This window comes from Arachis ipaensis, chromosome B09, assembly GCF_000816755.2.
Source record: "Arachis ipaensis cultivar K30076 chromosome B09, Araip1.1, whole genome shotgun sequence".
Lineage (NCBI taxonomy): Eukaryota > Viridiplantae > Streptophyta > Magnoliopsida > Fabales > Fabaceae > Arachis > Arachis ipaensis.
The window spans coordinates 30,423,734-30,436,152 of record NC_029793.2 but is presented as its reverse complement, the minus strand read 5'-3'; positions in this window follow the sequence as shown (position 1 = coordinate 30,436,152).

The window sequence follows — 12,419 nt, the reverse complement described above, 5'->3', positions numbered from 1 at the left end:
TAAAAGTTCTTTTCGGAGTGTCGCTTGTTTTGAGAAGAAGGTTCTTCTCTTGCTAGTAGACGTCGGGTCGTAGGCTTTTAGCTCTTACTCTGTTACTGCCTCCAAAGGATGCCCCAGGACTTTGGGTTGTGTTCTGGGGTTTCCTTTTTTTATTGTTATTTCTGATGTTCTGTATATTGTAGTTTTTGAGTTTGTATCCATTTTTGTTTGACCTGTTCTTCCTCACTTTGCCCGAGCTGTTTGATTAGTAACCCCTCTTTTTCCTTTTTGTAGGAATAGTTGATCCATGTCTTCCCGTAAGAATATTGTCGAGACATCCTCCCAAGTTCCTGCTGGCATGGCCGACTGGGTGGATTCTCTGGTTCTTTTATGCATTTCGCTGGTTGACTCTGAATTTTGTGAGCAATTTAGGAAATTCCATAGGATTTGTAGTAATGGTAGTGATGAAAAGAACTATGAGCTTGTATCCCATACTTCTGAAGAGAGAGTTTGTTTTTCCACTCGGGCTGCTGGAGATTGCCCTTTTTTTTATTCGTACGACTTCTTTTTTAGTCAGATGAACATTACTCTTCCTTTTACTCCCTTTGAGACCAACCTGTTGTGGTCTTGTAACGTGGCTCCGTCCCAACTCCATCCTAATTCCTAGGGTTTTATAAAAATCTTCCAATTGCTGTGTCATGAATTGGGTGTCCAACCTTCCTAATCCCTCTTCTTTTATCTCTTTGTTCTGACAAAGCCTGGTGTGGTTAAGAAGAAGGCCGACTGGGTTTCCTTCCGAGCTTCCCAGGAAAAAAAGGTTTTTTCCATGTATGATGAATCCTTCCGCGATTTTAAGAACTATTTTTTCAAGGTCCGAGCTGTTGAAGGAGCTTGTCCCTTTTTTCTGGATGAGAATGATGAACCTGCTTTTCCTTTGGAGTGGCAACAAAATGTAGTGGTATCTAGATATTCCTGGGAGATGTTGGATGAGGTCGAACAAGCTCTTGTAACTGTGTTGGAAGAGAACTGGGGGTAGCCTCCCCATCTCGATACCAAGAAATTTCTAGGAGATCCTTCACTTCTCCGAGCTGAGCTGGGTAGTGATCAACTTCTTTTGTATCTGTTGTGTTGCTTTATTTTGTTGACTTTATTCCTTTTCTTTTCGATTTATAACTTGGTTTTCTTGCTGCATATTTTCAGAGATGGTTAAAAACAATGATGCTATGAAGGCCTTTAAAAAGGTGAAGAAGGCAACTGCTGCCCTTAACCTCTCGGCCAAGGTTCCTGAGGAGGGGTCGTCTAGGGCTTCTTTGAAGAGGTCGACCTCGGACGCTTCTGGTCCTAAAAAGATCATCCCGACTCCTAATGTCTGGTTGGCCTCCTCTGTCGTCTTCCAGTGCTGCCTCCCTGTCTGTTGCTGGCCCTTCTCCTAAAAAGCCGAGAACTGCTGAGCCCTTCAATTTGGATGCCCCTGACTTTGATGCCATGGAGTTTGTTGACCAACAAATTTCTCCTTACGGCATTATGCCTACAGATGATGTATCCATCCTTCACCATCTGGAATTCATTACCCGAAATAGTGTGAGAATGGCGCACATGGGAGCGGCCTTGTTCCAGACTGCTCAGGATGTCCCTGTTCATGCCACTAAGGCTTTCATGGAGGAGGCCAAGTCGGAGTATGATAGGATCAAGGGATTGAAGGAGGAGCTCGAAAAGAAAGTGGCAAAACTGGAGAAAGAGTTGGAGGATTAAAAGGTTCGGGCTACAGCGGCTAAGGCGTTGGCGGATCTGTCTGAGGAGATGGCCCAGAAGCATAAGGATAGTTATGTCCGGACCTATAGAGAGATGGTGGAGTTTCGAAAGAGTTTGGATTCTTCCCGAGCTGACTATGCCGAGCTCCAGCGTCATCTTTTAGGTAGTGTGAATGCTGCTTATGAGAATCTGAAGGATCAGGTCCGAGTTCTTGCGCCCGAGCTCGATCTTACCCTTTTTAGTTTGGACAACAATGTAAAGGATGGTAAGATCGTTCCTGATAACCCTGATGATGATGATGATGATGATGTCGTCCCTCCTCCAGTTACTTCTGCCAAAGCCTCTGTTGTCCCGCCTTCCTCAACTCCGGCAATTGAAGCCACTCAGCCAGAATCTGATCCAGACGTCCAGATTTTGAATCGGGATGACGGGACAGTGGACGCAGTTTCCCTTCAGACTCGCCCTCTTTCTCCCCAAGATGCTGCTACTAGGAAGCCTTTGGATCCTCTATAATTTTTCTGACATGTTTGTGTATAGCCTGGTTTTTGTGGGCTTTTGAACTCTTTATTTTTGTAAGTTTGTGATCTCTGACTTTGGATACTCCAGTTGCTACTTTAGCAACTTTGTTTTGAAAAAAAAATAGTTTCTCTTGCTCTTGGGGTCGACTTCAAGCGGCCTCTTGAGTCTTGTTTTATGGTAATTGCATTGTTTCTTTGTGATATGCTTGCCTGCAGCTTTCTTTAGCACTTTTCGGGAATCTTCAGAGTGTTTATTGTCCGACCTCTTTTGATTGCCTTTGTGCTTTGTTTATTTCCTGCCTTAGTTGAAGTGCCCCTTTTAAGGCCAGTTGTTTGTTTGAGTATTCTTTGATAGAATACTTTGTAAATTGATTTTGGCGAGGTCGTGGTCTTTTGGGTCGAGTTGTCTCCCTTTTGACGCGCGCCTTCTGTTGGTTGATTCTCTTAGTTGATCTTTTCTTGAGTTATTTCTAGTAACCCCTTGGGTTTACTTTTTATAACTCTGTCACTTTTGGTCGCCTTGGGCTGGCTTCTTCATGTCGGTCAGTCTGCCCCAAGTTATTTTGAGTAATCCATTTTGTTTGGATCTTGTCCGGTCTCTTTTTTATGGATTACTTTGTATAACTTTTGTAGCTTTCTGGGCCGACTTCGTCATGTCGGTCCCTTTGGAAGTTATTTCTAGTAATCCGATTTATTTGGACCTCATCAGGTCTCTTTTTTACGGATTACTTTTTATAACTTTTTGTAGCTTTAGTCTGACTTCTTCATGTCGGTCCCATTGGAAGTTATTTCTAGTAATCCGTTTTAGTTAGACCTTGTCAGGTCTCTTTTTTACGGATTACTTTTTATAACTTTTTGTAGCTTTAGTCCGACTTCTTTATGTCGGTCCCTTTGGAAGTTATTTCTAGTAATCCGCTTTTTAGGGCTGGCCAGGCCTCTTTTTAGGGATTACTTTTTATAACTTTTTGTCGCTTTGATCTGGTCCGACTTCTTTTGCGTCGGTCCATTACAAGTTATTTCTTAGCAATCTATTTTTGTTACAGACCTCGCTAGGTCTCTATTCATGGATTGCTTTTTATAACCTCTTGCATTATTCTTTTTTTATCGCTTTTCATCTTTGCCGATTTTGTAGAGTTTGATCATCGCTTGGTCGATCTTTGATGAATTTGGTTTTCACTCTTTGTCAATTTCGTCGGACAGTGAATTTGGTTTTCACTTTTACCAATCTGTAGCTTTATAATCGGGCGATGAATTTTGCGTTTTCAGAATAATGCATCTTGATAAAAAGATTTTGTAGGAAATCTGAAAAACTTTATTAAAAATAGAAAATATGCAAAATATATACACGTGGGTGCTTACCCTAGGTAATTTTGTAGATCTTGGCTTGGTACCTCATTAAAAAACCTTTTTTTAGGAAAAAGAGTGCACCTTTGTCCTGAGATCTTTTATTACCTTTTAACTATAATATCTTCTTAGGTTGCAGGCGTGCCATGATCTCGGTAGCTCTTGGCCCTCGAGTTCGGACACTTTGTAGTAACCTTTTCCTAGTACCTCTGTGATTCGGTAGGGTCCATTCCAATTAGCTGCTAGCTTTCCCTCTCCGAGTCGATTTGTTCCGATATCATTTCGGATTAGGATGAGGTCATTGTTGGAAAAGCTTCACTGCACTACCTTTTGATAATATCTTAAGGCCATGCGGCGTTTTAGCGCTTCCTCTCTGATTCAAGCCCTTTCTCAGACTTCTGAGAGAAGGTCGAGTTCTTCCTTTTGGAGTCGGGAGTTAGCTTCTTCGCTGTAGAGGATCATTCTGGGAGATCCTTCTTCAACTTCTACTGGTATCATTGCCTCCATTCCATAAGCCAATCAGAAGGGTGATTCCTTTGTGGTGGAATATGGAGTTGTCTGATATGCCCATAGGACTTGTGGGAGATCTTTGGCCCAGGCTCCCTTTGCATCCTGCAGCCTCCGTTTTAAGCCGGCTAGTATGACTTTATTGGTAGCTTCTTCTTGTCCATTAGCCTGCGGGTGTTCCACGGATGTGAATTGGTGCTTTATCTTCAAGTCGGCTACCAATTTTCTAAAGCCTGCGTCTGTGAACTGAGTGCCATTGTCTGTAGTCGTTCTGTTCGTCCGCCCTCTTCATCTCTTCTTCTTTTTCTGGGCTCATCTGTCTTACTGGCTAGGTACCAATCCAGTCTCCCTTCTCTTACCAATTTCTCTATGACATTCTTTAAGTCGAAGCATTCGTTGGTGGTATGTCCATAGATTCGATGATATTCGCAGTATTCCGTCTGATTTCCTCCTCTCTTTTTGCTTTTAAGTGGACGAGGTGGTGGGAATTTTTTAGTGTGGCATACTTCTCGGTATACTTCTACGAGAGATACCCGGAGAGGGGTGTAGTTGTGGTATTTCTTAATCTTCTCTCCATGTTGTTCTTCTTTTTTCTTGGACTCTTTATCCTTATCTCGAGAGAAGTAAAAGGATCCGGATTTTGAGGTCTCTCCTAGTCGAGAGTTTTCCTCCATGTTGATGTACTTTTCTGCTTGTTCTTGTACTTCGTTCAGGGATGTAGGATGTTTCTTTGATATGGAATGACTGAAAGGTCCTTCTCGTAGGCCATTGATGAGACCCATGATGGCTGCTTCGATTGGCAGACTTTGTATGTCCAGACATACTTTGTTGAATCTTTCCATGTAGCTGCGAAAACTTTCCCGATCTCCTTGCTTGATCCCTAATAAGCTTGGGGCGTGCTTGGCTTTGTCCTTCTGGATAGAGAATCTAGCAAGGAACTTCCCCGCTAAGTCGTCAAAGCTTGAGATGGACTTCGGGGGTAGGCTGTCGAACCACTTGATTGCTATTTTAGTTAAGGTAGTTAGGAAGGCTTTGCACCGGATTGCGTCCGAGGCATCGGTGAGATACATTCTGCTTCTGAAATTACTGAGATGATGGCTTGGATCTGATGTGCCATCGTACGGGGTCATGTCTGGGGCTTTGAAGTCTTTTGGAACGTTGGCTTCCATAATTTCTTTGGTGAATGGGTCTTGATCCTTGTGGGGATTATCCTTGTGATTGGATTGAGTAGTCTTTTCTAGATCTGCTTCAAGTTGTAATAGTTTGTCTTCCAGCTCTTTGCGTCGCCTAGTTTCCCTTCTGAGGTCTTTCTTGGCTTCTCGTTGATACTTGACCTCTTTTTCGAGTTGTTTAAGATGTTTTTGTTGAGCCTGAAGTACCTCTAGGATTTCTGCGTTTGGTGGGCTCTTATCCTTGTTTGGTTGAGGAGTATCCTTTGGTGTGACATCCGCGTTCTTGTGTGGCATCCTGTCCTCTAGATCAGAGTCGTGGTTGTTGTCAAGGTTGTCTGTCATGATGATGGGATGACTTCCAGGTCCTCGGCAACTGCGCCAATATTCCGAGGGTTACCTGAAAATGTAGGACGATCTCGGACGAGATCTTCTGTACTGATCGGAGATGACGGGTCCGGCTTGTGCGTGGCGGCCGTAGCTGTCGTGTCCGACCTGTTGGACTGGCAATGCTACTGATCCTTTGTCACCGGAGGGTGATGGTACCTGCAAGGGACTTCAATGCTTAAGTTAGCAAGGGTATTAAGCAGGATTTTAGTAGAATTCGAGTATGAGTTATACCTGGGTGCTCCAGTGTGTTTATAATAGCGTGTAGTGACCTTTTTGGAGATAAGATAGTTATCTTATCTTATATTTGAGTGAGGTTATCTTATCTTTGAGGGAACCGCCTTTATCTCTCTAGGCTTCGGGCTGCCTTTAGATTTGGGTCGTGTTGCTCTTTCTTGGGCCTTCTTGGGCCTCTGTAGTGATTTGGCCGACCTCCTTTCATAAAGAGGTCGGGTAGTCCTAATCTGAACAGGTCGGTCGATTTGTCGTTGATCTGCCCGGGTCGTACAGCTCTACCCAGGGCATGAACAGAAGGCAATAATCCCCATAGAAGTAGACGAAAGATCCCCTAGGGTGATCTTCTACAACGAGGACACTAACTCCCAAACATAAAGGGAAGAACTCGAATTGCTTCCAGAAGTCCGAGAAAGTGCTCGGATCAGGGAGGAAGCCCTGAAGCGTCGAATGACCTCAAGATACAACCGAAAGGTAATCCATTGAAGCTTCACTACCAACGACCTCATCCTAATCCGAAATGACATCGGGGCGGGACGGTCAGGAAAAAGAAAGCTGGCAGCTAATTGGAAAGGACCGTACCGGGTTATGAAAGTACTAGGAAAAGGTTACTATAAGGTGGCCGACCTCCAAGGGCGAGAGTTCCCGAGGTCTTGGCACACCTGTAACCTAAGAAAGTACTACAGTTAGAAAAAGGCCTTGAATCAAGCTGCGCTCTTTTTTCCACCAAAGGGTTTTTTAATGAGGCACCAGGACAAGACCCAAAAAATGGCCCGACTTATATTTTTCTCACTACTTTTGATTTTTAGTAAAATTACAGATTCCTTAAAAAGTTACCTACCAAGGCACATTAATTTAGGCTCGACAAGACACAAAATTTATCGCTCGACCACAAAGGTCGGCAAGGTGAAGCGACAAAAACTCAAATTAATGCAAGAAGTTATAAAAGTAACTCGTATAAAATGACCTGACGAGGTCGGATAAAAAATGGGATTACTAAAAATAACTTTGAAAGGCCCGACAAAGAAGTCAGACTATCTAAAAGGATCACTGAAAAGGGAACAACACCATACAAAGACCAAACAGGTTGAAAAACCTAGTGCCAAAGTGCTAAGCTAGAAAGGTAAAAGTCCGAAAAGGACATTACTTAGAAAGCAAAAGCACTCTCAAAGTCTGAATAAGGCTCAAAAGTCGTCCGAATAAACTAAAAAGGGTGTTCTTATTAAAGCACACTACCTAGAAAGTTATTAGAGATCAACTAAAAGCCCGAACAACAAGCGGTGAGGACAATATCACCAAAACAGATGGTTCACAACACAGCTAAGGAAAGGCACGGTCCCAAAAGTGAAGGTAGAAGTTCATAGAACGAACACTACCTCAAAGGATGACATCTCGAAAAGCTCAAAACACCTAAATCCTAAGGCATGAAACCCACGAAGGGATGCCATCCCCAAACATAAGGTCGTAAAAAGGTTGAGAAAATAACCTATAGATAAGAGCACTTCGCCAAGGTCGGCATACACACCACTAGAACAGTCAAACACAAAATCTCTGAGAAGTTAACATATTAAAGACTCAAAGGTTGCCCAGCGGCAACCTAAAGAGTAAAAGTGTTTTGATTAAAAACCAAAAGTTTCTGAGAAGCAACTATAAAGCGTCAGAAGAATTATTCAAATAACTACAAAACCAAGAGTTCAAAAGGTCCACAAACCGGGCCATATCAATACACAATAAAAAGAGGAATAAAAAGAGAGAGTCACAAGGGGTCCAGCTTTGCTCTTATCGCCACGTCCTGAGGAGCAGGAAGGATGGCTGAGATCGGGACAGCTCCAACAACACTGTCAGAGCCATTCAAAATCTCCATGTCGGGATCAGGCTCAGGTCGGGTCGGCTCAACAGAAGGAGCTTTGGCAAAAGGATCCAGCACAGGAACCTCATCATCATCAGGGGCGGGCACAATCTTGCTGTCCTCCATAACATTATCCATGCTAAATAAGGTGAGGTTGGCATTAGAAGCAAGAACTCAGACTTGAGCCTTCAAATTCTCATACAAAGCAGTCATACCACTCACCACATGGCCCTGAAGCTCAGCATAAACATCATAAGCAGACTGGAGTTTCTCCTTGGCCTCCAGAAGCTCACCATAAGTCCGGGTGTAACTCTCCTTAGCCTTCTTTGGCATATCTTCAGCCAAATTGGCAGTAGCCTCTGCAACAGTAGCCTGGGCCTTCTCCCTCTCCACAACAAGCTCCAACCCAACATTCTTTGCCTCCAACTCAAGCCTCAAACTCTCCACCCTATCATAACAACCTTGGCCTTTTCGAGAAAAGCACTAGTAGCGTGGATAGGGGACTTCTTGAAATCCCGAGACAAAGCAGCACTGAGATTAGCCATCCGAATACAATTGCTGGATATAAAGTCGAGGTGGTGGAGGATGGACACGTCATCGGTCAGAACCTTGCCATGAGGAGCGATAAGCTCTGTAGCAAAAGCCACGCCGCCAAAGTCCTTATCATTAAGATCGTAAGTCCCGGTAGTCCTCGGCCTCTTGGGAGAAGGACCAGAAGGAGAAAGAGAGGAAGCGGCACCAGAAGACGAAAAAGGCGGATCAGCAGAAGCCGTCCGAAACAAAGGAGTCAGGGTAATCTTCCTCGGCCCTTGAGGACCCGGGTCCGGCTTCTTGATACAAGACTTATTGTTGGTCTAGAATTTTCTCTTCTAGAAATAGAACTTCGTTGTAAGCATAGTTCCAAACCAACTAATAACTTTCAATCAAATTTAAAAGATTGGTTATCACAAGTACAAACCCCAATGAAAATTAACCGAAGTATTTAAACCTCGGGTCATCTCACAAGGAATTGCAATGAAGTGGTCAATTATTGGCTATGAAGGAACAAGGGTGTTTGATTATTAAAAGGGGAAAGAAAATAAATGACAAGAAAAGTAAAACAAACCATTAAAGAGAAAAAGTAATAAAAAGAGGCATTCATGGCAAGGATTGAGAATCTAGACTTTCTATCCTAGTCATTAATCATAATAATAATTAACAAGAGCTTATCTTATTTTGTCAACTCCAACAATGGAAGAAGGTGTAATGTTATCTTCCATGAGAGAAAGTCAAATAAGACTAGTTAATCTCAATCCAAAAGTCCTAATCAACTTACTAATTAGATTAGCAAGAGATTAGAGTCAATGGAAACAATATTAACTTACAACTCTAGATCACCAACATAAGTTGGGTCTTAATGACTCAAGATTGTATAATTTCTCTTTCCAAGCCAAGAATGCTCAAAAAGCTACTCTAACATCCAACCAAGCATTTTGTCAAACACTTGGAAGGCATAAAAGGAAAGCATAGTAAATTGCAAGAAATATAAATTCTACAACTACCCAATACAACAAAACTAAGATCAACAACACAATTTAACAATAAAAGGAACATAAAACATCAATTGCATTAAAGGAAAAACCAAATCAAACAAGAGTTCATCAATAAACTAAAAGAGGTATAAAAAGCGAAATTAACAAGAGAACTAAGAAGAACAAAGATATAAGAACAAGAATTCATAAGGAAAACTAGATGAGAATAAGAAATTAAACCTAGATCTAAGATGCAAATTAGCCTAAGAATCCTAATTCTAGAGAGAAGATGGAGCTTCTCTCTCTAGACAACTAACCAACATGATGCTATCCTAAAACCAATTGCTCCCTCTTTGCCCAATCTTCAATTCTGCATGAAATAGTCTCTGGAATCAGTTGGATTTGGGCTTGGGAAGCTCAGAAATCGCCCCCAGGATTTTCTCTTTAATGAGGTCACGTGCGAGTTGTGACGCGTATGCGTGGGTCACGTGATGCGTGAGCATCTTTCTTGTCTTTTTCTAGTGAATTTGCATTTAAATTATTGAGTTTAATCAAGAATTAATTATCTTTTAGCCACTAAGGATGCTACTTTGAGTTTCGTGCAATTTTGTGTATTTTAGATAGCATTTGGCTGGATTTGATGGAAAGGAAGCTTGCACAAATGGAAGGAGCTCAAGAATTAAAGAAGATGATCAGCGAGGAGCGACGCATGCGCATACCTGACGCGTACGTGTGACACGCGAAGAAGACCACCGACGCTTACGCGTGAATGACGCGTACGCGTGACATGTGCAACGTGCAGAGAAAGAAAAAAGAGCTGGGGGCAATTTCTGGGCCCCATTTTGGCACTCAAGTAAGGCGCAGCTCTCTGCCAAGTTAGGCGCAGATCCAGTGAAGCCAAGTGGTCCCCACGTTACAAGGCGTGGATTAATTAATTGATTCTGATTCAAATTTGAATTTGAAAATAGGAAGAGATATTATCTTAATTTTAGAGATTAGATTTTAAATTAATTAGGAATAGATATAAAAGATATTCCATTCTATACCAATTAACATTCCGTACTCCACAATTTACCAGAATCCTAGTTTTCTTCTCTGAGTCATGAGCAACTAAGCCTCCATTATTAAGGTTAGGAGCTCTATCTATTGTATGGATAGACATTATTACTTTTTTATTTTTATTCATGTTTTGATTTATATTTCAATAATTGTTTTCGTTCTTTATTTTATGAATTTGGGTGGAACGGAAGTATGACCCATGTTCTAATTGAGTTCTTGTATAACTTGGAAAAGCTCTTTACTTGAACAACAGCTTGAAAACATATTATCCTGAATTTCTAATTTTTTGTATTTAACGGGATACGTGACATATAATCCCCTTATTTTTGGATAATTAGGATTCTTGTGGCATATAAACTAGAATTTGATCATCACCCTCTAATTGGAATTAATTGACCAAGGAATTGGCAGTTGATGAATTTTAGAGGAGACTAGGAAGGTCTAAGGAATTAGGGTCTAGTCACAAATAGTTTTCTATGAATTAAATCTTGCATGATTAAAATAGTTAATAAGAAAAGTCAATCTCCAAAATAGATAACTCTGAAGCCTTAGCTGTTTTCTCCCATATTTTATTTTCAACTTAATTACTTGCTGCCTTCTGATATTTTGAAGTCACTTTTTAAACCTTTTGAACATCTCAAAACCATTTTCTGCTTGCCTAACTAAGTAAATCATTTAACCATTGTTGCTTAGTCCATCAATCCTCGTGGGATCGACCCTCACTCACCTGAGGTATTACTTGGTACGACCTGGTGCACTTACTGGTTAGTTTGTGGGTTGTAAAGTACCACACCAAGTTTTTGGCGCTGTTGCCAGGGATTGACAGTGATTAACAACTATTAGTTGTTTGATTGCTTAGATTAGGCATTTTGTTTTAATATTTTCGAAAAAAAAATTAGCACTAATATTTTTAATAATTTCTGAAATTAAGTTTGGTGTTTCCTAGTTCAGGTTACCTCACTGAGAATTCTCTGCACTCTAACATAGAGATTCCCATATTTTTCTTGTCTTCTATTTATTTATGCCCAGGAACAGAGACAAAGAACATCTCTTAGACTTTGATCCTGAACCTGAAAGGACTTTCAGGCGACGTTTACAACAAGCAAGACTTTACAAGGCTGCAGAATCCGCTATGGATCCTAATAATGCTGCTAATGCCAATGTGGCAAACCCGAATAGGAATGAGCAACAAAGGAGAGTGCTTGGCTCTTATTCTGCTCCTACTGCAGATTTGTATGGAAAAAGCATTGTGGTGCCTCCTATAGCTGCGAACAACTTTGAGTTGAAGCCACAACTGGTCACCCTGGTGCAACAAAACTGCCAGTATCATGGTCTTCCCCACGAAGATCTAAATCAATTTATTTCTAGTTTTCTACAGATTTGTGATATTGTGAAGATAAATGGAGTAAACCCAGAGGTGTACAAATGATGAGCGGATAATTTATACGCTTTTTGGCATTGTTTTTAGATAGTTTTTAGTAGGATCTAGCTACTTTTCAGTATATTTTTATTAGTTTTTAAGCAAAATTCACATTTCTGGACTTTACTATGAGTTTGTATATTTTTCTGTGATTTCAGATATTTTCTAGCTGAAATTGAGGGACCTGAGCAAAAATCTGATTCAGAGGCTGAAAAAGGACTGCTGATGCTGTTGGATTCTGACCTCCCTGCACTCGAAATGGATTTTTTGTAGCTACAGAAGTCCAAATGGCACGCTCTCAATTGCGTTGGAAACTAGACATCCAGGGATTTCTAGCAATATATAATAATCCATAATTTGCTCGAGTTTAGACGACGTAAACTGGCGTTCAACGCCAGCTTTCTGCCCTATTTTGGCGTTAAACACTAGAAACAAGTTACAAGCTAGAGTTAAACGCCCAAAACAGGCTGTAAACTGGCATTTAACTCCAACAGAAGTCTCTACACGTGAAAGCTTCAATGCTCAGCCCAAGCACACACCAAGTGGACCCGGAAGTGGATTTCTGCATCATTTACTTATCTCTGTAATCCTAGTAACTAGTTTTAGTATAAATAGGACATTTTACTATTGTATAGACGTCTTGGTCATTCTGGTTCCCCCTCTAGGGCCGAAGCCAATAAACACCATCAT